The sequence below is a fragment of the Cavia porcellus genome, unplaced genomic scaffold (genome assembly GCF_034190915.1).
Source record: "Cavia porcellus strain 051 isolate PalLab524CR breed Dunkin Hartley unplaced genomic scaffold, mCavPor4.1 scaffold_28, whole genome shotgun sequence".
NCBI lineage: Eukaryota > Metazoa > Chordata > Mammalia > Rodentia > Caviidae > Cavia > Cavia porcellus.
Window position 1 is genome coordinate 46,557,482 of NW_026947511.1, and position 23,320 is coordinate 46,580,801.

At 43.4% G+C, this 23,320-nt stretch overlaps 1 protein-coding gene and 1 long non-coding RNA gene across 3 annotated transcripts in view; one reads left to right on the plus strand and one right to left on the minus strand.

Annotated features, from left to right (window-relative positions):
• The window catches only part of Nudt3 (nudix hydrolase 3), a 71,737-nt gene that overhangs the window by 19,787 nt on the left and 28,630 nt on the right, over positions 1 to 23,320 (plus strand). The gene's annotated exons all lie outside the window — the stretch shown is intronic.
• On the minus strand, positions 7,361 to 17,737 carry LOC106028517 (uncharacterized). 2 transcript variants are annotated; one of them, XR_001202132.3, is made up of 4 exons: positions 17,331 to 17,737; positions 16,651 to 16,747; positions 16,375 to 16,472; positions 7,361 to 12,688 (listed from the first exon to the last, which is right to left on the minus strand). It is a non-coding gene; the product is annotated as an uncharacterized LOC106028517 (long non-coding RNA). The 2 variants fall into 2 exon arrangements; XR_001202131.3 differs by lacking the exon at positions 7,361 to 12,688 and having other exon boundaries at positions 13,849 to 16,472.

The window sequence follows — 23,320 nt, forward strand, 5'->3', positions numbered from 1 at the left end:
ATGCTCCTGTGTTTATCTAAGCTACTATTTGTACACTTTTTCTTTTTTTTAAACTTTCTTAGTACTTGGGGTTGGACCCCGGAGCTTTGCATTGAGCCATATCCCCAGCCCTTTTTATTTTGAGACTGGGTCTTGTTAAGTTGCCCAGGTGGGACTTGAACTTGCCAACCTCCTGCCTTAGTCACTTGGATACTGGGATTGCAGGTTGTGTGCCCTGCCACTTTTGCATACACTTAAAAAATTAGCCCCTAAACACCTTTATTTATGCATTATGTGTACTGATATTTATCATTAAAATTAAAACTTATAAAATTTAGGGAATAATAGTTCTTTCAAAAACAGCAGCAAGGGGCTGGGAATGTAGTTCAGCAGCATAACTGCCTGCCTGGCAAGCTCAAGGCCATGAGTTCAATCCCCGGTACCAAAAAAAAAAAAAAAAAAAAAAAAAAAACTTGCCTGAGATCTGTCCCTGGAGGCACTCCAAAAACAGCAACAGTAAGATCATTACATGTTGACATAAGTAATATGTGAGGGGGAAAACATTTATTTTGTCTTTTTTTTTTTTTTTTTTGGTACTGGATATTAAACTCATGACCTTATGCCACAGAGCTAAATCCCCAGCCCTTTCTTTAAAAAGAAAAAAAAAAAAAACCAATAAAAAAGACACAGAATTTTGTAACAGTATAATAGGAAATTAATAATGGTTAGTATATTGTGTATTGTCTTCAAAGTAGTTGCTCAGATTATAAGATACAGGCGTGCAAAATTGTTCAGACAATATAAGCACAAACCGTATTCTTTAATGAACTAAAAGAAATTAGTCTAGGTTTTTTTTTTTGTTGTTGATACCAGGGATCAAACTCAGACCACGTGCTTATAAGGCAGGTGCTTATGCAGCAGAGCTAAGTCCCCAGCCCCAAGAAATTAGTAATATAACTATCTTAGCTATCTTGTGTGTGTATATGTGTGTGTGTGTGTATATATATATATTTCTTTTTTCTTTTTCCTTCTTTTCTCCTTTCCTCCATTCCAGTTGTTCTTTCCTTTTGAAGAGTTTCTTTCCCTTTCACAATATGTGTTGCAGATTTTGAACCTTATTTACTATTTCAGTTGCTTACACTAGGGAGACAATACAATGTTTACACATGCAAATTTGATTTATTTCACATATGAATATGGTTTCAAGTTGTATCCATTTACCTATAAAAGCCTCAAGTTTATCCTTTGTAGCTCAGTAGCTGAGTAGCTTTGTAGCTTATCCATTCTTTGATGGGCTTTTTGGTTTGTTTCCAAGATCTGGCTATTACAAATTGTGTTGCTACAAACATGAGTGCGCATATGTCACTGTGGTGTGTTTTTAATTCTTTTGGGAAGATACACAGAAGAGGAATATCTGAGTTGGATGGGACCTCTAACTAGTTTTTTGAGGACTCTCCACACTGATTTTCACAGTGGTTGCACCAGTCTGCACTCCCACCAACTGTGGAGAATGGTCCCCCGCGAGCACTGCTAGCATTTGTTCTAGGTTGATTTCTTGGTAATAGCCATTCTTCCTGGAGTGAGATGGAATCTCAGCATTGTTTTAATTTGCATTTCTCTTCATCTGAGAAATATGTACTCATCTCATACCTTCTTTTTTTTTTTTGTTACTGGGAATGGAACTCATAACCTTGCGCTTGCCAGGCAGGCGCTAATGTTGTTGAGCTAAATCCCTGACTTTTTTTTTAAGACAAAAAAAATAATAGTTTTGAAACAGGTTAGTAGGAGAGTTACAACAATTAATGCACTGAGTACTGTTTTGCAGTAGTTACTCAGAGTAGAAAACATATACATGGTATCTTGCCTGAATTTTATTATCTGCTCCTGTGTTCTTAGGAGACTCTGGAAAACACCAGCATATGCCAGCACACATTCCATTAGCATTGAGAACAGTGGCGCTGTGGCCTGTCATGGGGTAACTGCCTGAAACACTCCCTGAGAGAGAATGAGAGCAGAAAAGAGGGTCCCCGAAGCCTGCGGCCCTCTGCACGTCCCTGAGAGCTGCTGCTCTGAGGGAGTCTGCTTGCAGCTGGGTCGCGGGAGGACCGTGTCCTAGGCCAGTCCCTGGGGCGAAGGCTTGAACTCCAAGCCTTGTTTGGCCCAGTTCTCTAAGGGTTTGAGTTTTAAGCCTGCAGAGCTTGTGGCTGGGTGAGTCAGGGAGCGGGGAGCGGGGCAGGGCTTTGGGCAGAGGGGAGGGTCTCTCAGCTTGGCGTCTGCTCTGAGGATTGACTGCTGGAGAGGTGGGGGACACGAGGAGCAGGAGGCCACCGAGAAGCGTTGGCCCTGGAGCTTGGCCCCGGCTGTGTGAGGGGTCACCCTGAGCAGTGTGCCAGGGTGGGCTCTGTCAGCAGTGTCGGTGGGGTGTGAGGGAGGTCAAAGCCAGCACTGCTCTTCAGGCCATCCCAGCTGGAAGCGGGGAGCTGCTGGTTCCTAAGATGAAGACAGTTGTGAAGGAACAGGGTGGTGATGCAAGGGTCAGCCGGGTGTCCAGGTTGGCTCTGGGGGAAAGGTCTGGACCGAGATACAAATTTGGAAATGTTTTAGACCTCACTTTGGGTGAAGCCCACGCAGGGAGAGGAAAGTGTGGAGGAGAAGGTGGTCCGAAGACCAAGCCCTGCAGTTTCACAGGTAGAGGCCAGGGAGATGAGACTGCAGGAGGGGGACCAAGAGTGCCAGGAGAGCGGGGCTCCCGAAGGCACCGAAGGACCACCACAACACCGTGTGCCTGGCGCTGTGGTGAGTGCTGTGCTCGGCCGGCCTGGCAGCGTGACGACCCGCAGGGCCCTGGTGGCCTTGATGGGGTATATTTCTGTTTGAGGTGGTTTTTGGGGAGACTGAAGCAGAGACGGGCAGTGTGCAGGCAGAGGCTCAGACCTCTGGAGCTCGGCCCGTGCCCTTGCAGCTCCAGGAGACCGGCGGGGGCCCAGGAGTGGACACGGGCAGATGTGGGTGTGGGGTGTTCCCTGTGGATCACTTCTGTGGTCCCAGCAAAATAGAAACGGAGAGAGACCGGGAAATGAAGGTCGTTGGCACCATCGGTGTCACAGCAGTGGCAGGGCAGGGGAAGGACGTGGCACACCTTGTGTCACACTGTCATCCAAGCTCAGCTGTGTTGAGTTTCACATCTGGCCTCCCTAAAGCAATTGATTGATTGATTGCCTTCTGGTTTTTTGAGACAGGGTCTCGCGCCTGGTTTATTGGTACATTTTAGATATACACGGTGATAACATTCATCACAGGGAATTTGTAACTAATATGATGTATCTTCTTTTTTCTCCATTCCCTTCTGTTCCCTTCAACCTCTCTTCCCCTCCTTAATTACAAAAGCTTTGTTTTCATTTTTTCCTTATATTCTGGTTCCAGAGTCTCACTAATGAGGTCTGTTTACTTTTCTTACTAGACTTCTTACATCTCACCTTTTATATCAGGAAGATTTTTAGGACTCTGCCTGATCAGGAGTGATACATACTCTGTGTGTTCTATTTTTAAATTTCACAGCCAAGTGTTACTGTAAGTTATCTTTATTCTGAAGGTCTTGTTACACTGTACAGTTACACTACGCACACAGTAGTCAAGGTGTTAGAAAGACCTGCTGACCTCAAGGCAGAAGGGTAGAAGCAGGGGTGACCTCAGGCCTCCTGTCTTGGATGCTTGCGCCATCAGACCTGTAAAGGTACCCAGAGCTCTGGTGTGAGCTGCAGGGCCCTATGTCCAGGGCTGGCTGTTTCCAGTGAGGGAACAAGGCGGACGCGGTGACCCTGTGTTTCATCTTGCCGTCTGGAGAAGCCCTAGAGAAGGGCCGCCTGTGCAGAGTGACCTTGCTGTGCATTTGAAAACGCACTGCTGCATATTTGCTATTTTGTGTGAAATCCACATTCATCATCTCAATGAAATGTATTCGCAAAGTGGAGTGTTAAGAGAAGCAGAACAAAGCCAGACCCAAAAACTTACAACTTTTTTTTGTCTTTTTTTTGAGACAGGGTCTTGCTATATACAATTCAGGCTGGCCTTGAATTCACTTTGTAGCCCAGGCTGGCCTTGAACTCAGAGTGACCTTCCTGCCTCAGCCTCCTGAGTGCTGGATTACAGGTGTGTGCCGCCACCCTGGTTTATACGATATTCTTACTTCTGCAGTTCTCTTTCTTTGCTTTTGATCCTTGGTGTGTTATAGGGACACTTGATTATTTTTTTTGCTTGGTTTTTATTGGTACATTTTAGGTATACAAAGTCACGTTTGTCATAGGGAATTTGTACCTGTCCATGATAGGTCGTGCTTTTTTTCCCCCATTTCTCTCCCCTCCATTCACCCTTTCCCCCTCCTTTCTTCCAGGACTTTTGTTTCCATTTCTTTCTTTCTATTCTTTTTTTCCCTGTGCCTGCCTTTTCCCATCCCTCGCCTCTGTTCCCCTTCTTATTTGAACATTTTCTTCCTGTTTCCCAATATCTATTATACACTTTGGTCCTCCACACTTTCAGTTTCTCTCATCAGAGAAACAGCGCAGCATTTGAACATGTGTGTCCGATTTAATTCACTTAAGAGTATGGTCTCAAGGTGCTTCCATTTAGCCACAAATGTCTCAAGCTTTTGTTCGTTTTTTGGTTTTAGGAGATGAGGTCTCACAGTGCAGTTCAGTTGAATGCACTTTGTAGCTGGCCTCAAACTCAGGGCAGTCCTCCTGGCTCAGCCTCCTGAGGCTGGGTTTACAGGCATATACCGCCAGGCTCAGCTCACAAGCTTCTTTTCTTTATGGCAGAGTAGTACTCCCATTTTATTTTTAAAAAACAAACACCTGTCTTTTACCCATTCATTGGTTGATGGGCATTTGGGCTGTTTCCAAGGGTTAGTTATTGCAGACTGTGCCACTATAAACATGGGTATGCGTAAATTGTGGTATAATGCTTTTTTCTTTTTAAAATGATGCTTTTAATTCTTTTGGGAAGATAATCAGAAGGGGAATAGCTGAGTCTAATGGAACCTCCAATCCTAGTTTTTTTTTTTTTGGTACTGGGGATCAAACTCATGACCTTGTGCTTGCCAGGCAGGCACTTAAGCCACTGAGCTAAATCCCTGGCCTTCCCATCCTAGTTTTTTGAGGAATCTCCACACTGATTTCCACAGTGGTTGTACCGTCTGCACTCCCACCACCAGTGGAGAAGGGTTCCATTTCCCACACAGTCCCTCTGGCATTTGTTTTTGGTTGATTTCTTGATAATCGCCATTCGAGGCTGGGTGTGGTGGTGCGTGATTGTAATCCTAGCACCTGCCTGTAGTTTCAGCACTGGAGAGGCTGAGGCAGGAGGATCAGTGTTCAAGGTCAGCCTGGGCTACAAAGTGAGTTTGAAGCCAGTTTGAACTGTGTAGCAAAACCCTCTCTCAAACAGACCAAAAAGGAAAGATAATAGCTTTTCTCTTGGAGTGATCTGGAATCTTGGAGTCGTTTTAATTTGCATCTCTCAAGTGACCAGTGGTGTTGAACATTTTTTCATATATTTCTTTGCTGGTTTTACTTCTTCATCTCACAAGGGTCTGTTGATTTCAGATGACTATTTTTGCATTGGGTCTTTAAATTTGGGGCCTGATTTTTTTTTTAAAGTTCTTTCTATATATATTCCAGATATTAGTCCTTTGAGGAACAGCTGGCAAAGAATTATTTCCCACACAGTGGGTTCGCTCTACACTCTGCTGGTGGTTTCTTTTGTTGTACGAAAGCTTTTTAGTAAGATGAGATCCCAGTTGTTGATTCTTTGTGATGTTTCCTGTGTAATCAGGGTTTTGTTCATAGTCTGTCTATAGCTGTGTCTTCAAGAGATTCACCTATTCTATCTTCTAGCAGACTTAGTGTTCCTCTATTAATATGTAGATCTTTGATTTATTTCAACTTTAGTTTACTGCATGATGAAAGATACGGATCTAGTTTCAGTCTTCGGCATGTGGAAAGCTAGTTTTTCCAGCACCATTTATTAGAGGCTATGTTTCCTCTAGTGAGTGTTTGGCATTTTGTTAAAGCTAAACTGGCTGAATTGTTTGGAGTTGTTTCTGTATTTTGTGATCTATGCCACTGACCCTCAGTTCTTTAATTTTTATTTTTTTGCTAGTGGCATGCTTTGTTTGTTTGTCTTTTAAGCCATTCTGTTTTTATCACAGTAGCTTTGTAGTATAATTTCCAAGTCAGGGATTGTGGTATCCCCTTCCTTGCCTTTGGTACCAGGTGCTTGTGTTATTCTAGTTTTGGCTTCGAATAATTTTGTCTTGTTTTCTCTAATTCTGTGGGGTATGCTGTTGATATTTTAATTGGGATTGCACTAACTCTGAATAACAATTTTGGAAGTATGTCCATTTTTATTATTTTGGTTCTTCCTACCCAAGAACAAGGGATATCTTTCCATTTTCTGATAGTCTCTTTCATCTCCTTTTTGAGACTCCTGTAGAGACCGTTTATTGCTTTGTTAGATCAATTCCTAGGTACTTCACTTTTTTGAATGCTATTGTGAAAGGTGTTATTTTCCTAATTAGCACTCTCAGTGAGTTTGTTATTTTTGTATAGGAATGCTGTTGATTTTCAAGTGTTGACTTTGTATACAGCTATGCTACTAGACTTGATTATTAAATCTAGAAGTATTTTGGTGGATTTTTTGAGATCTTCTATGTAGAGTATCATGTCACACGCAAATAATGAAATTTAACTTCTTCCTTTCCTTTTCTATCTCTGTTTCTTCTCTTGGTAGTGAACATCTAGTCTTGTTCTTGATGTAGACTGAATCTTTTAGTTTTTGTCCATTTAGTATGTTGTTGGCTGTTGGTTAGTCATGGGTGGCATTTATCACATTGAGATAAATAAAGACCATTTAATCCAATTTACTATAGGGTTTTTATCATGAATGGGCGTTGGATTTTGTCAAATGCTTTTTCTGTAACTGTTGAGATTATGTGATTTTTGTCCTTGGCTCTGTTAATTAGGTATATTACATTTATTGATTTGCATATGTTGAATCATCCCTACATCTGTGGGATGACTCCCACTTGGTGATGATGCAAAATCTTTTTTTTTTTTTTTTTTTTTTTTAAATTGGTACCAGGGATCGAACTCACAACTGCCTGCTTGCAAGGCAGGCACTTATGCTGCTGAGCTAAATCCCCAGCCTCCGCAAAATCTTCTTGACGAGCCAGGCATGGTGGCACATGCCTGTGATCTCAGCACTTGGGAGGCTGAGGCAGAAGGATCATTGTGAGTTTGAGACCAGCCTGGGTTACAAAGTAAGCTCAAGGCCAGCCTGAACTGCACAGTGATACTTTGTCTCAGACAAGACAAAACAAAACCCCCAAAAACCAAAAAGTCCCCCAAAACTTCTTGATGTTGCGTCCTTTGTTGCATTTGTTTGCCAATATCTTATTGAAGATGTCTGTGTTCATTAGGGAGATTATTCTGTAGTGTTCTTTTTTTGTTGGCTCTTTTACTGACTTTGGTATCAGGGTAATGCTTGCTTTAAGCAGTGAATTTGGGAGGATTGCTTCCCTTTCAATTTCATTGAAGAGTTTGAGAAGTAGTGACATTAGGTTTTTCTCTAAATTTCCTGTAGAATCCAGCACATAATCTGTGTAGACCTGGACTTTTCTTTGTTAGTAGATTTTCAATTACTAAAATAATTTTTAGTTTTCATTGAGTGATAGCAGGTTTGGTAACTCATATGTATCTAAGAATCTGTCCATTTCTTCTGTGTTTTCCATCTTATTAGAATATAGGTTCTCAAAGTAGGTATTGATGATCTGAATTTCTGCAACTCTTTTGTGATTTCACCCTTTTCATTCCTAATTATATGCATTTGATTCTTTTCTTTCATTTTATTGAAAAGGTTGGCTCATGGTTTGTCAGTTTTATTCAAATTTTCAAAAGCCAGCTCTTCCATTCATCGATTCTTAGTATTGCTTAAGTCTTAGTCTCTATTGCGTGAATTTCTGCTCTGATCTTGACAGTTTTCTCCCTCAGATGGGCTTTGGGCTTGGCTTGCTCTTCATTTTGTAGAAGCTTGCAGTTCAGCATGAAGTTGTTTATTTGAGCGTGCTCTGTTTTTCTGGTGTGGTAATTCAGTGCTATAAATGTCCCTCATAGGTCTGTTTTCACTGTGTCCCATATTTCCAGTATGTTGTACTGGCGTTGTTTAGGTGTGGAGACCGTCTGATTTCTTCTTAATAGTTTTATCTATGACTTAACGGTTGTTGAAGAGTGCGTTGTTTAATTTCCATGTATTTGTGGTTTCTGTTGCCATTGATTTCCAATTTTGTTGCACTATGATCTGATAATGTGCATGGGATAATTTCGGTTCCTTTGCATTTACTTAAGCACATTCTAGCATGCGGTCTGTTTTACAGAATGTCCCATGTGCAACTGAGAAGAATGCATATTCTGATGTGGTGTGGAACACCCTGTAACATCTGCTATGCCCATTTGTTCAAAAGTTGGTTCAGTTTTCATATTTCTTCATTGACTTTTCTACTTCATCTATTTGTGGCAGTGGGGAATTGAAATCCCCCATTATAATATTAGTGCTTATTTGATTTTTCATACCTGTTAATACTTGCTTTATAGAGTTGGGTGCACTGGTTATTTGGTGCATATATATTCATGATTGTTATCTCTTCCTCTTGATTGTTACATTTACAAGGATGTAGTGACCATCTTTGTCTCTCTTAATCAGTCTTGGCTTGAAATCCACTTCATTTGCAAATAAAGTAGCAACCCCTGCTTTTTTTCCAGGTTTCTGTTGCATACAGTGTTTTCCATCCTTTGACTTTTAGTCTGAATTTCTTTTTTTAGATTAAATGTGTTTCTTGTATGCAGCATGTGGTTGAATCTTGCTTTATTTTCTTTAATTTTTTAATTTTAATTTTTTTTTTTTTTTACACTGAGAATTGAACTAACGGCCTTATGCTTGCCAGGCAGGTGCTGTGCTGCTGAGCTATATCCCTGGCCCGATTTTCTTTAATTTTTAAAAGTTTTTTGAGACAGGATGTTGCTATGTAGTTCAGACTGGCCTTGAAATCACTATGAACCTAGGCTGACTTTGAACTCACAATGATCTTCCTGCCTCGGCCTCCAGAGTGCTAGGATTATAAGCATGCACCACCACTGGATCTTGCTTCTTGATCCATTCTGCCAGTCTGTTTCTTTTGATTGGTGAATTGAGACCTTTTAGTTGGTGGTTGCAACTGATGTGTGTTGACTTACCCTTGTCATGTTATTTTCCTGTTGTTCCCCCTCCCATTTAATTGGTTGGCTCTCCTGTGGATTCATTCTTCTGGGGTTCATAGAGTGGTCCTCATTATCTCTTTGTAGAATGTCCTTCATAGCATTTCTGAGTGCTACTTTGGTGGTCCTAAGTTTCTTCAAGTGTTTTTTGTTGTGGATCTTATTTCCCCATCAGTTTTTAAAAATAGTTTTGTGGGGTACATCAATCTGGTTTGGAGATTTTCTTTTAGAGTTTGAGATACTTTACTCCAAGCTTTCCTTGACCTGAGGATTTGTGTTGAGAAGTCCGCAGTGATTCTTTTTTTAAAAATTTATTATTATTATTATTTTTAATTTTTTATTATTTTGAACGTAGTAAAATACAACAGAAGATGATGGAACAAAGTGAATTTAGACAGTGTAGTGAAATTGGTACAGAACTTCACAGCAGGTTACCGGGATAACAGTAATAGGTACCACAGTGTATCTCATTATCATCACAATAGTTGTTCTTTCAATCAGGTATAGCAAAATAAAATGACATACAGAAGATTATAGAACTTATCAAAATAGAATATTGAATAGAGCAGTATCATTAATCAAAATAAATCTGTGGTAATTCTGATGCGGTTTTCTTTGTGATTTTTTTTTTGCCGTACCAGGGATCGAACTCACGATCTCACGCTTGCCAGGCAGGCACTTATGCCACTGAGCGAAATCCCCAGCCCCCTCCTTTGTGATTTGTTTCTTTTCTCTAACAGCCTTTTTATTTATTTATTTAGATTTGTTTATTTTTTGAGACAGAGTCTTGCTACATACATAGTTCAGGCTGGCCTTGAACTTTCCTTAGTTTTTTTTTTTTTTTTTTGTCTTTTTTTCATTTTTATCGGTACCGGGGATCGAACTCATGACCTGCCTGCTAGCAAGGCAGGTACTTATGCCGCTGAGCTAAATCCCCAGCCCCAGTTTTTTTTTTTGTTGTTGTTTGTTTGTTTCGCTTTTGTTTTTTTGATACTGGGAATGAACTCATGGCCTCGCACTTGCCAGACAGGCACTTGTAGTCTAGGCTGGCCTCAAACTGTCAGCAGACCTCCTGCCTCACTCTCCCAAATGCTGGGATTACAGGCATGCGCCACCACACCCAGAATCTAACCGCTTTTAATATTTTGTTCTTGTGCTGAATTTCTAGAACCTTGACTATTATATTCTTCGGTATAGTTTTTTCTTTTTTGATGATGGCTAATTTGAATTCTATATGCTTACTTATCTGCATGTCAAATTCTTTTTCTTTACTTGGGAAGTTTTCTACCATGGCCTTTTTTTTGGTACTGGAGTTCGAATTCATGACCTCGCCTGCCATGTCTTTTGTGAATAGGTTTATGTTGTTTGTACTCTTCTGCTTTTTCATGGACTACAGTCGATTTTACGTTATTCTTTGTATCATGTGGCAGCTGTTAGACTGATTTTTCATGATCCCCTGCTAATTTTAAGAAATCTTTTTTTCATCGTCACCAGCTGCAATCCTGTCTTCTGTATCTGCTATTCCGCGCTCACATTGGCTCATTCTGCAGTGTATACTTTCATGGATTCCATCTCTTTCCTTATTTGTTTTATCTGTATTGGCTGAAGAGTAACTAACCATGTTTTTTCATTATGTTCACCCGCTCTGTAGTTATGAGAGATTATTTCTAATTTTTAAAAATTTATTTATTTGTTTACTGATTTATTGTGGTGCTGGGGATTGAACCCAGGGTCTTGTTAATGCAAGGCAAGATCTCTCCCACTGAATCACTTCCTCAGTCTCTGATTTGATATTTCTCGAGAGCTTCATTTGTCTGCCTCTTTACTTCCACTGTTAACCAGGTTAGCGTCCAGGTAGGTGGCTCTCAGATGGTTCCACCTCATTTCCCTGAGGGTTTGCCTTTGGTGAGCTGGCAGTGTGGAGTTGCATCTTGGTTAAGTGTCTTCTCATTTTTTTTCTTTTTTCCTTTTGCTTTTTTAAATTAAAAAGAATTAAATTATTCCTGGGTTGATGCTTGTAAATTGCTTGTAGCAGGTAGCTTCATTGCTGGTGTTTAGAACTCTTAAGAAATGACTACTTCTCAGAGGTGTCTTCCAGTTGCAGCTGGCTTTTAGGCTTGAGTCTGTTGCAGGATCCTATCTCTTCGGGTTATTGGGGATGAGAAGTTGCTGCCTATTCGGCACGGCCCCTGGTTTTTGGCACTGGCCTATAGTATTGTTTATGATACTTAGATAATCTCAGTCTTAGCTCAGGAGGAAGAACAGCTGATTGGAACAGTTATGTCACAGTTGGCAAAAGTAGTACAGTGAGCAATCACTGTAGCATCAAACAGCCCAGAAAATGACTAACTGTATTGTTAGTTTGCTACCTTTAACTGTGTGAACTATATTTCTGGTTACATGACAAAATCTAAAAGAAACCAGAAAATCATGTACAATAAATAAAACCTCAAAAAAAAATATGACCTTGATGTAGTGATTTTACCGTCAGGGGAAAAAACTTAAAAGGGACTGGGGGAAAGTAGTAAAACAGAGGAGAAAGCTATTAGAAGCAAGACTGAGCACTAGGAAGATTATGCAAAGTTTGGGAAATTGGTGAAGCAGGCAGGAGGAAAGAAAAGGAAAAAATGACAGAACAGGATAATAACAAAAAAACTAGAAACTGTTGCACTCACAAGAACAAATAAGAAAAAAAAACAAACAGTAAGAAAAGAAAAACCAAACCAGTGACATGGCTTTGTTTGTACCAGAACATGAAAATGCCCAGGTGTGGTGGCTCCCTCCTGTGAGCCCAGCAGTCTGGGCAGCTGAGGCAGGAGGGTGCCAGTCCAGCCCGGGTGGGACCATTTAGCGAGACCTTATCTCAAAGACAGTTTTAAAGAGAGCTGGTAGCGAGAGCTAACCTGTGAAGGCCTGGTTTCAATCCCGCATGTAAGACAGACAGACAGACAAAAAAAAAAAAATACTGTTCACGTGTACACAGACATGAAGAAAGGCAGGCTCAGATTGTAGGGAAACACACTTAGAAAAGGTACAAACTGGTGTCACCTTGTGTGTAAGTCTGAAAAACGCAGTACACAGGTGACGAACCCTTTCTCTCTTCCTGGGAGTGGTGCTGTGTGGTTAGCTTCAGGGTTTACAGGCACATCTTTGGGTCACTTCTTCGTGGGTGAGAGTGACCATGTCCGGTGAGCTGCCACCCTGCTGAGGCCGCTGAGCCCTGTGTGTGCAGTGGAGCGTCTGTTGCACATCTCTCGCTATAGGTTGAGCTTTCGTACACTTCAGTATGTGTGATCTGTGTGTTCTGTGTCCTGGAATGCTGTGTAGGAGGCTGCTGATGGGTTGCGCTGGTTGTGTATGGGAGGGTCACAGCTGTTGAGCAGAACTTGTGCGCTGACAGTGATCTGGGAAGAGACAGAGTTTTAACTCAGGTTTGCCAGCACAGTGATAGAACCAGCAGATGGGAGCGCAGAAGGACTGGGGGCTGTAACTGAGTTCTGCCCGATGAGCGGTTGTGCTAAAGGAGGAGAGGACTGGTAAGGAATACCACGTACAGCCAGGCATAGTGTGCACATGTATAGTCCCAGCGCCCTGGAGGCTGCGACTCAGTCTCAAAGCAGACAGATAAAGATGCCCATGTACATGTACATTGCAGAAGACGGGCAGGCAGACTGTGCAGAGTGACTGACCCTGGGTTCTGGAGCAGAGAGAAGGTGCTTTGGTGGAGCACTGTGACAGCAGCCTCCCCAAAGCCCAGACCTGCTGCTGCAGAATCCCTGACTGTTTAAGTGCTTGGTCAGGGACACCTGAGCTAGTGTTCATTGGCAGTTAGGTTAACAACTGAAAGCCTTCCACCCCACCATGGAGACCAGCATGCAGAGAGGAGAGTACTTCGCTTCTTAGTGCATGGAACCAGCTTGCTCAGCCTCACTGAGTCACCAGACAGGGCAAAAGAAGACAGACATTAGATACAAGGGCAGATGTGTGACACTAGCGGCAGTCAACAGTTAAATGCTGTGTAGGCTTTAAGTCCTCTTCAGAGATAGGCGTCTGTCTATCTGAAATGGAAATGCAGCCTTGCCTGCAGGTGCACAGTGAACAGGTTTTCAAGATCGTCATGTGTTGTTCAAAACATTTGTTTTGTGGTAGTGAGGATTGAACCCAGGGCTTTGCACATGCTAGGTAAGTACGCTGCCACTGAGCTGCATACACAGCCCTTTTTACATTTTTATTTTGAGAATAAAATTTATTTCAAGTTACCCAGGCTGGTCCTAAACTAGCTGTCTTACTGCCTCAGCCTCCTGCAGTATTGAGACTACAGGTGTGCAGCACCATGCCTAGCATTAGGCTTAATTTTGGAACCAATAAATGGTAGAGTAGTTTTGAAAAATCTACAGGGACCAGGGATATCGCTCTGGGGCACAACAGCTGCTTGGCAAGTATGAGGTCCTGAGTTTGATTCCTAGTACAAAAAAAAAAAAAAAAGATGAGAAATGCCATCTTTGGCCAAGACTTGTGACTGTCTTAAGAATGCGGCGAGAAAAATAAAAAACCGAGATAAGTATAGCATTGCAGCAATGGCTGGGAAGTCAGTGTCTCTGGAATGGACTCCTCCACTCCCAGAGCAGCCCCATTTATTAAGTGTGTACGGTGATAGGTAGGGCTGGCAAGGGATTACAGTTCATCAGAAGACTGACTCCAGAGGACTCCATAATCTTAGGCTTAGAAGTCTCTTGATGGGAGTATAATCCCGAGATGCCTTCCCGAGAAGGTGTAGATGATGCCGTGCTCAGAAGAGTCAATAGGAAGCCAGTCCATGGAGTAATCACAATCCTTCCTGTCATCCCACAGGGAAATACGCAAAACCGGTTACAGTGAATTGTGGTTCCCAACAGAAAACTCTTTACAATATTAGAAATATCTGTTAAATCTTTTCATTGAATTTGGAAAAAAAAAGTTTCTCAAAAATACATGAAGATCCTTCGGTGCTTATATTCAGCTGTCAAGTAGTCTTATTCTTAGAATTTTAGCAGTTAACATTTATGAGAAATAGTGGCTCCAAATGTTGGGAGTAGAATTTATTTATTTATTTTAGTTTGGTTTTTTTGAGGCAGGCTGACATTGAACACACTGCGTAAGCACAGGCTGGCTTCAAATTCATGGTGATCCTCCTGTCTCTGTCTCCTGAGTGCACTAGCCCACCTTGCCTTGAAGTGGAATTTTAAAAGTTTGTCTACTTTGGTGTTAGAGACCATCTTGTATGTTTTAAAATATGATTTAAAAATATAGTTGGGCTCTTTCATCTTTCCATAACAGATTTGTTAAAATGCTACTTAATAGTTTGAGCTCCATGTTGTGGAACTTTCTTTTTGACTCACAGATTTGTTGATATAATTGGTATTAGAAATTTTTCCTAGGGAAGTTCCTCACTGACTAGCTTCAAGTAACTAGCAAGAGAGATTGAATAGTTAACAAGGAGTATTTTCTCCACCGTGAATGTAATTATTACATACTCCAAACATGTACTTGTAAAAATTTGAAAAACTAAAAACAAGATAAACAAAAAAACATGAAATATTTTCATTTGAAACAGACACTTGAATGTGTTTAAATTTTTGTAAATTTACTTCGTGAATTATAAATTAAATGCTTTTTTTGTACTAGGAATCAAACTCACGACCTCGAGCTTGCTAGGCAGGCTCTATGCCCCTGAACCATATCTCTGGTCCAAATGATGTTAATTTTTCCTCTTCTTTCAGTTATAAATTTAGATTGATGTCTGAGTTGATGAATCTTCTGCCATATGTACCACCCAGTTTTTGGTTTAGAACATATTTTGAGAAATTGAATCTTCTCACTGGCTGTTGATTTAGGGTCTGAGTTGTACTGTAGTCCTAAGACTATTGAACTAGTGTTTCAGATGTCATTGTCTAGATATAGAGACTGTTATGCTAAATGTTAACATGGAAAAATAACCACAAAAAGAGAGAGAGAGGGAAAGAAAACCACAGTTGCCTCTCACATTGGGTTTCTGGCCTCTTCTGCTTCCCGCTTGTCCAGCTGAAGTTCTGGCAGCATGAAAGACTGGCCCTTCAGGATGGTTCCCTCCGCTGTTGGAGCTGGCTGCAGTGCTGGGCAGGAGGGCAGGGCAGGGCTGCTGCTCACACAGCTGACCTCTGCTGCAGGGCCTCCCTGTGGAGGCTGCAGTCCCTGGGCTGCAGGGGGTCTGTGCCTTGTCTTTCAGCCCTTGCTGCTGCTAGGAGGGAGGAGAGGCTCCATAGAGAAGAATGGTGGCCCAGGGTGTGGGTTTCTGTGGTGGGGGCAGAACCCCAAACTCATGGGCTCATGGAAGACTCCTTAGGTCAGAGGAGTTCTCAGTAGCAGCTTGAAGAAAATGAAGACCAAAATACCAAGTACTTTAACTTTTTTTAAAATTTAGAGTATGTTTTGTTACAGATTTTTTTTTTTTTTGTCTTTTTCCTTTTTATTGGTACCGGGGATTGAACTCAGGACTGCCTGCTTGCAAGGCAGGCGCTTATGCCGCTGAGCTAAATCTCCAGTCCCTGTTACAGAAATTTTAAAAAGCAGTTTTTGAAGTCTCAGCGATAGATTATTCAACTGTGTTTAAAGCCCTAGCTCCCTGCTGGGTGCTGTGTGGAGTGCTTGACATGCCTGCTGGTCAAAAGCTGGGGCCCTGCTGCTGTGCAGCTTCCAGGTACTCTGGGAACAGAACGTTCATCAGAAATCAGCAGCTGCTGTCCAGGACAAGCGTGTCCATGAGAGCGGGCTGTGGTGGTTATCTCCTGTCATCCCAGCATGCTGGGAGGCTGAGGCAGGAAGATCACAAGTCCAGCCCGGTCTGGGTAACTTAGTGATTTCGTAAGATCTAGTCCCATAAAGGGCTGGGGATGTAGCTCAGTGCGAGGCCTGGGGTTCAATCTTCAGTTCCACCAGACAAGCAAACAGTATGCACGGAACAGAGACCTTGACATGGACCATGCACTGCTCGGTATTTGCCACTGCTGCTGCTGCATGGTAGCCAAGCACGGGCAAGAGGACTTGGGCAGCCGCTTTCACCGTCTGAGCTAACCTGATGTAGCTCTGCTCTCTCAGTCCATCCCCAGGGCAAAGGGTCTGGTCGTGTTTGGGTTCAAAGAACGTCATGTGGTCAGCTTGTAGAGTGGTCTCCTAGAGAAGGTGGCACAAAGGTTACTCATTGGGGTGGATGCAAATCATGAGAAATGTCCTGTGGATAATTTATTTGGACTTTGATAATATTTGCCATTTTGGGGGGAAGTCACTTAATTTTGTTTTATTATTTTGAGACAAGTTGTCTCACTCAGCTCCAGGCTGGCCTCAGACTCACTTCAGACTCACAGACTGGCATCAAACTCATGATCCTCTTGCCTTAGTGTCTCTGAGAGCTGGCATTGCAGGTGTTGCCGCACATGACCAAGGAGTCACTAATTATTAAAAGAAAAGAAAGATCCAAGAAAAATGTGACACTTAGACCTCAGCAGCCACTCCAGGTCAGGTAGGTGTGGGGCACCGAGGACATTCAGGAGGAGAGGAGCTGCATGCTGGGGATCCTGTGGCTGTCAGAGGCAGAGCTGGCTTTGATGGTAGTATTTCTGTTGTGACCATGAGGCAGGGGAACTTTCCTGACATTTCTAAAGACTGATGGCCAGGTTAATTTTGGACAGGACATGCATGGTATGAATGTGCAATTACTAAAAATACATGCTGATCAGAATTCTCACCTAGCCGTGTTAATGCGTCTATTTTGGGCCTGCCTTTACTACTGCCAAGACTCCCTTGTCGCCCACAACTGCTGAGTTTGCTTCTTGCCCTAATGACAAGTCTGCCTCCCTCACCCCCTGGTTGGCCAGGATACAGTTCCGTTCCTGTTCACTGCTGAGGGCGGGTAAAAGTTGTCTGCCTTTTTCTCTTCCCCCTTGCTTATTGGCCACTTGTACGGATCTCTTCTGTGTGCTGCCTTCCTCTAGTGCAAGTTACTAAATGTGAGTGGGTCATAGAAATACTCACCGTCAAAGTTACTTTGCAGATGGACCCACGGAGCCTGCTGTCTTTCTGGAGGGGAGTTGTGACCTGTGGAGCTTGAAGGAATCCCAGGCTCTGCTGACCTGGACCTCAGTGAACTCCGGATTGCTGGCATATGGTGCGGCCTCAAAGCTCCTGGCCCCCTCGAAGAGCTGTCAGCGTGTGGTCGCCCAGAAAAGCACAGGGAAGGCCATTGCTGTGCTATGCTGTGCTGAAAGCGTGCTGTGTGCACTGAGCGTGTGTTGCTGGTTGAAATTCTTGGAATCCGAGAGCCACAGAGTGAGGCTGCAGGCGTGCTCTGTCTTCACCTCACAGAAGCTGGTGGCTGGCAAGATGCGTGCTAGCGTTGCTTGTGGTTGTGAGTCAGCAGCACGCGGAGTTGTGTGGTGCAGTGGAGGGGTGGGGCTCAGGTCTGAGCACCCTCTGCACACCGGCTTCTTTCCTTCTTTTTTTTTTTTCGGGAGGGGCAGTACTGAGGATTGAACCCAGGGCCTAAAAATGCTAGGCAAAGTGTCTACCACTGTGCTACTCTCCAGCTCTTCTTATTTTATTTTGTAACAGGGTCTCACCAGGTTGTCTAGTCTAGCCTTCAGTTTGTGATCTTCCTGTGTCAGCCTCCTAGAGTTCTGGGATCACAGGTGTGTCCTTCCCAGTCAGCCTCACCCACCATTTTTCTGACTGTGAAATGTGTATGTCTGCTCACAACATCTGATTTCTAGGATTACTGTGAGAACTAGATGTACATGATTAGGGCTTGTAATATTCTAAATTGCTATAGAAATATTAGAGACCAAATGTGGTGGGGCACCCTAGTAATCCCAGCACTTGAGAAGCTGAGGCAGGAAGATCATTACAAGCTTGAGGCCAGCCTGAGCTACATATGTCAAGGCTAGTCTGAACTGTGCAGCGAGAACCTGTCTCAGAAAACGAAACAAAACAAAATTAGTTAAAGCTATTGCTAATAATCCTTCGAGCTCAGGTTGAACCATAATTGATACATTGAAGTAATCTAGTGATACTACTATAAATATTTCAAGTATATAAAAAATATTTTAGAACTTCTAAAAATAGACTTTACTTTTTAGAGCACCTTGAGACTCATGGCAGAGTTGAATGGAAAACAGTTTTGAAATGCCACTGTCTGCCCCTCTGGAACCACCTCTGCCATCAGCGTCTCTCAGGGTGGTGTGTGTTACGATGGATGTGCCTGTACTCACACATCAGTAGCACCACGTCCCTGATTGACGTGGGCCCTGTGGGTTTGGGCAGATGAGTGATGATGTGTGCCTGCGTGCAGGGCGCGTGCAGACGTTTCCACTGCCCTGAAAGCCCTTTGTGCCCTGCCTATTCCTCTGTTCTCCTTTCTAAACCCCGGTAATCACTAGCCTTTGCTGTCAGAGACATATGGTGTGCAGCCTTCCCTGACTGAGTTCTCTCACTCCGCGCTGCGTATTTAGGCTTCTGTGTTGTTTCGTGGCTCGGAATGGTGTGTGTGTTTTCAGAGGCAGGGTCTTGCTAATAGTTCAGGCTGGTGTGGAGCACCTGGGCTGCCGTCGCACGCACAGTTCACCTCCTGCTTCAGCCTCCTGAGGGCTGGCATTGCAGGCCTGTGCTTGCACGCCGGGCTGGTTTGGTAGTTTCTGGGCGCTGAGTGATATTCCTCTGTCTAAATGTACCACTTTAGCTGTTCACTGACTGAGAGCCATCCGACTCTTTCCTCGTCTTGACAGTTACGAATAAAACCGACATAAATGTCTGCATTTCTTTTCTTTCCTTTTGTGGGTACAGGGAATTGAACCCTGAGGTTTCACACTGAGGTGTATCCCCAACTCATTTTATTTAAGTTTATTTTAGTTTAAGTTTTTGGTAGTTTAGCGCGAGGATCTCTTTAAGTTGCCCAGACTGGGCTTGAATTCAGATTTCTCCTGCTGGGGTTATAGGTGTACTCCTCAGAGCCCAGGTAGTCTTTTGCCTTTTTAATCAGCTTATTTTCTTACTGAATTTTAAGTGTTCTTTGTATAATTTGGCTAAGAGCTTCATCAGATACATCTTTTACAGTTTTTTCAATATCTTTGACTTATTTTTTCTTTCGCTTGATATTCCACTTGTTTTACTTATTTTCTGGGAGAAAAAGTCTGGTTATTTGGTTTATATCTGCATGTGTGCCCATGTGCCTGTGTGTGAGAGAAGGAACGTCTAGCGCAAGAGGTGAGTCCTTCAGGGCAGGTGTGCCACAGGCAGAGGGGGGAGACGGCGGCTGCCGGGGAGGGCGGAGGGCTTGTGTGCTTACTGGGTCTAAGGTTTTATTTTGGGTGATAAAAGTATTTTGGCACTAGTGGAGGTGCTAATTTCACAACATCATGAATGTATGAACGTTTCATTTTAAAATAGTTAATTTTAGGGGTATTTCATGTCAATTTTAAAAAATTAGTTTTTAGAATCTTTTTTGAGGGACCAGTGGGGCCTTGCACGTGCTAGGCAAGCGTTCTGCCTACCGTGAAGCCATGTAGGGGCCCTGTACTTTTTGGAAATGTTTATTTAAAAGTTCCTCCTTTAGAATGAGTCTGTTAGTAGATGGAATTTAAAACATACATCATGGCGTGGACGAGAGGCTTTGTTTCCCACATGCTTCACTGAGTGGGTGTTGTGAGGCCTTTCATTCTCTGAATACTTTGAAGTACAGTTGAAAGGCAAACTAGGGTCAGGGTTTCAAGCAAGTTTCAGAGGCAGCGCAGAAATGTGGGCAGATTAAGTTTTCGGCAGCAGTGGTGCTTTTACAGAGAAGGGCAGAGTCATGTTTGTTTTGGCCTCTTAATGGTTGAAAAAAGGAACACCAAGAATAATTTATAATTTTCATTTCCTTTGCTCCAAGAAAAAGATTTGTAAGAGCTTTCATTAAAAATATATGAAGCAGGGCTGGGGTTAGCTCAATGGTTGAGTGGCTGCCTTGTGTGCAGAAAGCCCTGGGTTGGCGCCCCAGTATTGGATTAAGAGTGTGTGTGTGTGTGTGTGTGTGTGGTTTGTCTGTGTGTGTATCAAGCCAGTCAGCAAGTATTTAAAAAGATCAGTGGAAGACATGTCTAAGAATGGGCAGCTCTCCACCACCTCTTTCAGGCTGGATAGAGGCAAACATGGTAAGCACAGGTGAGGTGTGTGTAGGTGAGCCTCAAAGTGCACTTCCCTGCGGCAGTAGTTAGGATATTTACAGAGGAAATCTTACCTGTAGCAAACTGGCATGTGTTGTGGCAGTGTCTTTAAGTATGGTTTGTAGAAGATTGAAAATTGTCCCTTGTTTGGTTATTTTACAGTATTTGTTGGCTTCTAAAAATGATCGACCAGTGTTTCGAATATGCGATGTGTTTTCACTGTTCAGAAGTCAAAGGGTGCAGGGGGACCCAGTGAAAATTCTTCCTGCCACACTTCTCTCCCCAGCCAGCCGGTCCCTTCCCTGGAGGAGACCCTGCCCTCAGTGCCTGGTGGTTCCTCTGCTGGAGCCTGATCAGAGGAGAGGGCTTGGCATTTCTTTTCTGGACACACACACACACACACACACACACACACCTCTAACAGGCTCTCCCTGTTTCCGATGCTGACTGTGTGTGTAGCTGGGGGAGCTCAGCCAGGAGTCGCAGTCTTAATGGATCTGGTCTTGCTGTGAGTTTTGTGATAATTCTCATTCTGTTTGTTCCTGCTCTGCTTTACTGCCCACTATTAGTAGAGCAAGAATTGGAATTAAAAGATATTTAGTTTTCTAAAAAACAGAGGAGGAAATCAAGCTGTACTGGCATAGGGCACGACCCCTTCCCTAGACAGTGCTAAGCAGCTAGAACTGAATGAACCGAGTGTGTCACAGTGTGCACGTGGTCAGCGTATAAATATATATCTTTCTGTGTATTAGTAATGGGCAGAAATTGGAATTTTAAAAAATACCCTTGAAGCACTTGAGAGGCTGAGACAGGAAGATTACTGCAAGTTCGAGGCCAGCCTGCACTACAAACTCATACTGTCTCCAAACAAGGTTCTTAAATAGCCTCAAAAGATATTTAAAAAAAAAAATACATAAATACACACACACACACACACACATCACTTTCTATATATTGTACTGCTGTCACACACTATAAATAGGTAAAATCACTGTATCAATAAAAAATTAAAAAGTAATTTAGAGCAGAGGGATTGGTGAATGATGGCTCACTTTTATAATACAGGTTAATTAAAGCGCAGCCGTACCCTGTCTCATTAGTTGTATCCCCCGCAGCTGCTTTGGCGCTGCAGCAACAGTGGTTTGGTGGCAGCGCAGTGTGAGGCTCCCAGAGCTGCTGGTGTTACTGTGTGGCCTTCAGGAAAGCCTGGCCGGCCCCTACCGTAGGTCCTCATGACCTTCTGGCAGGGGAAGGTACCTTCTATAGGAGGCAGACAAAACTGATTACCGGGAAACGTTTGTCTTCATCAAAAATTAGTGACACATTAAAAAATGACAGTGACAGTCCTCAAGAATGGCAGAAACTGTTTCAGTGTATGAGAAGAACCTATGAAAGCCTACAGCCACAGGAAGATGCCACAGGAACTGAAGCCCCGTGTTTTACCTGTGGGGCAACAGCAGAGCATTGGGCGGTGCTGCCGGTGGGTGCAGGACCGGGAATCATGGCATCCCTCTGGGCCGCCCCGCGGCCACAGAGCGCAGTGCTGGGCTGAGGGGAGCTGTCCTGTGCGCGGTGGTTCTGTTCTTGGTGTACCAGGACCTGGCCTCACCAGGTCCAGCCGCCAAGCCTGCTGCACCTCCGCCACACTTGGCTCAGTCAGGGGTGCTGAGCCAGCGTCACCTTGCTGCCTTGCAGAGTGGCCGGATGCCGTGACAGCTTGCGGCAGTGTTGGGGGCACCTCAGACCTCACTAGGGTTTTCCTAGCCTGCTCATCACATCATCACCTCCCCAGCTGCTTAGACCAGGGTTCGCAGGCGATGCTTCACTGGTGCCCTCTTGTCATCGCCCACTGCAGAAGGTTTCTTTGTCCTCTGACAGTAGAGTCGGAGTCACGCCTCTAAGCACCCCACAGCCACGGCTTAGTTATTCCACGACACCTTCACCACGCTCCTCGCTTACTCCAGGCCCTCCTCCTGGAGGGCCGCACTGCCGCCCTTTCTGCTGCTTCCTAAGTGGCAGTTACAGCCAGGGCCAGCCCACGCACCTTGTCTCAGAAACCCAAAACACCAGAAGCCAGCTGTAGTTACACATGCCTGTGAGTCCAGCACTCGGGGAGCTGAGGCAGGAGGAGCACGAGCTCACGCCCAGCCTGAGCAATGTAGTGATTTATCAAGATCTTGTCTCAAAGTTTTAAAAATAACCAAAGAGGGCAGTGACGTAGCTCAGGGCAGAGGCCCTGGGTTCAGGCCCCGGTGTGTACATGTGTATATGTGAAATAAAACATTAAAACAGCCAGTGGTTGTCTTCCCAGCCAAGAGGAGCCTGAGGCTGCAGGCTCATTTGAAGCCCAGGAGTTCAGACCAGCCTGGACAGCGAACGGAAGTTCTTCAGGACTGTTGCTTGTAGCAGTTCCCATGCTTTAAGTGGAAAAGTAAAGCAGATCATTGTAGACGATGAGTTTCTTTGTGGTTGATACAAAGAAAAAAAAAATATATATATTTGTATACCATGGTGATGAACCTTCAGAGGTTTGCTATCACTGTGTTATATGCTACTCCAGGAATTCCTCATAAGAAGTGTTCTGGGGACCAAGGTAGGCGAGAAGGCTTGCTTTTCACTGCGTCCTTTTATACTTTTGAGCATGTATATACTTGGTACTGTTGGAAAAATTTTACAGAGAGTGGAAATAGGAAGCACAATTTTAGACACAGAGCTATATAAATTTAGAATAATAGAATGTTAATGCCAAAGGGATTTTAGAGCTTGTTGGATCAGTTTACTTTATTTTGTTTATTTCTTATTTATTTGGAGTTTTGAGACAAAATTTCA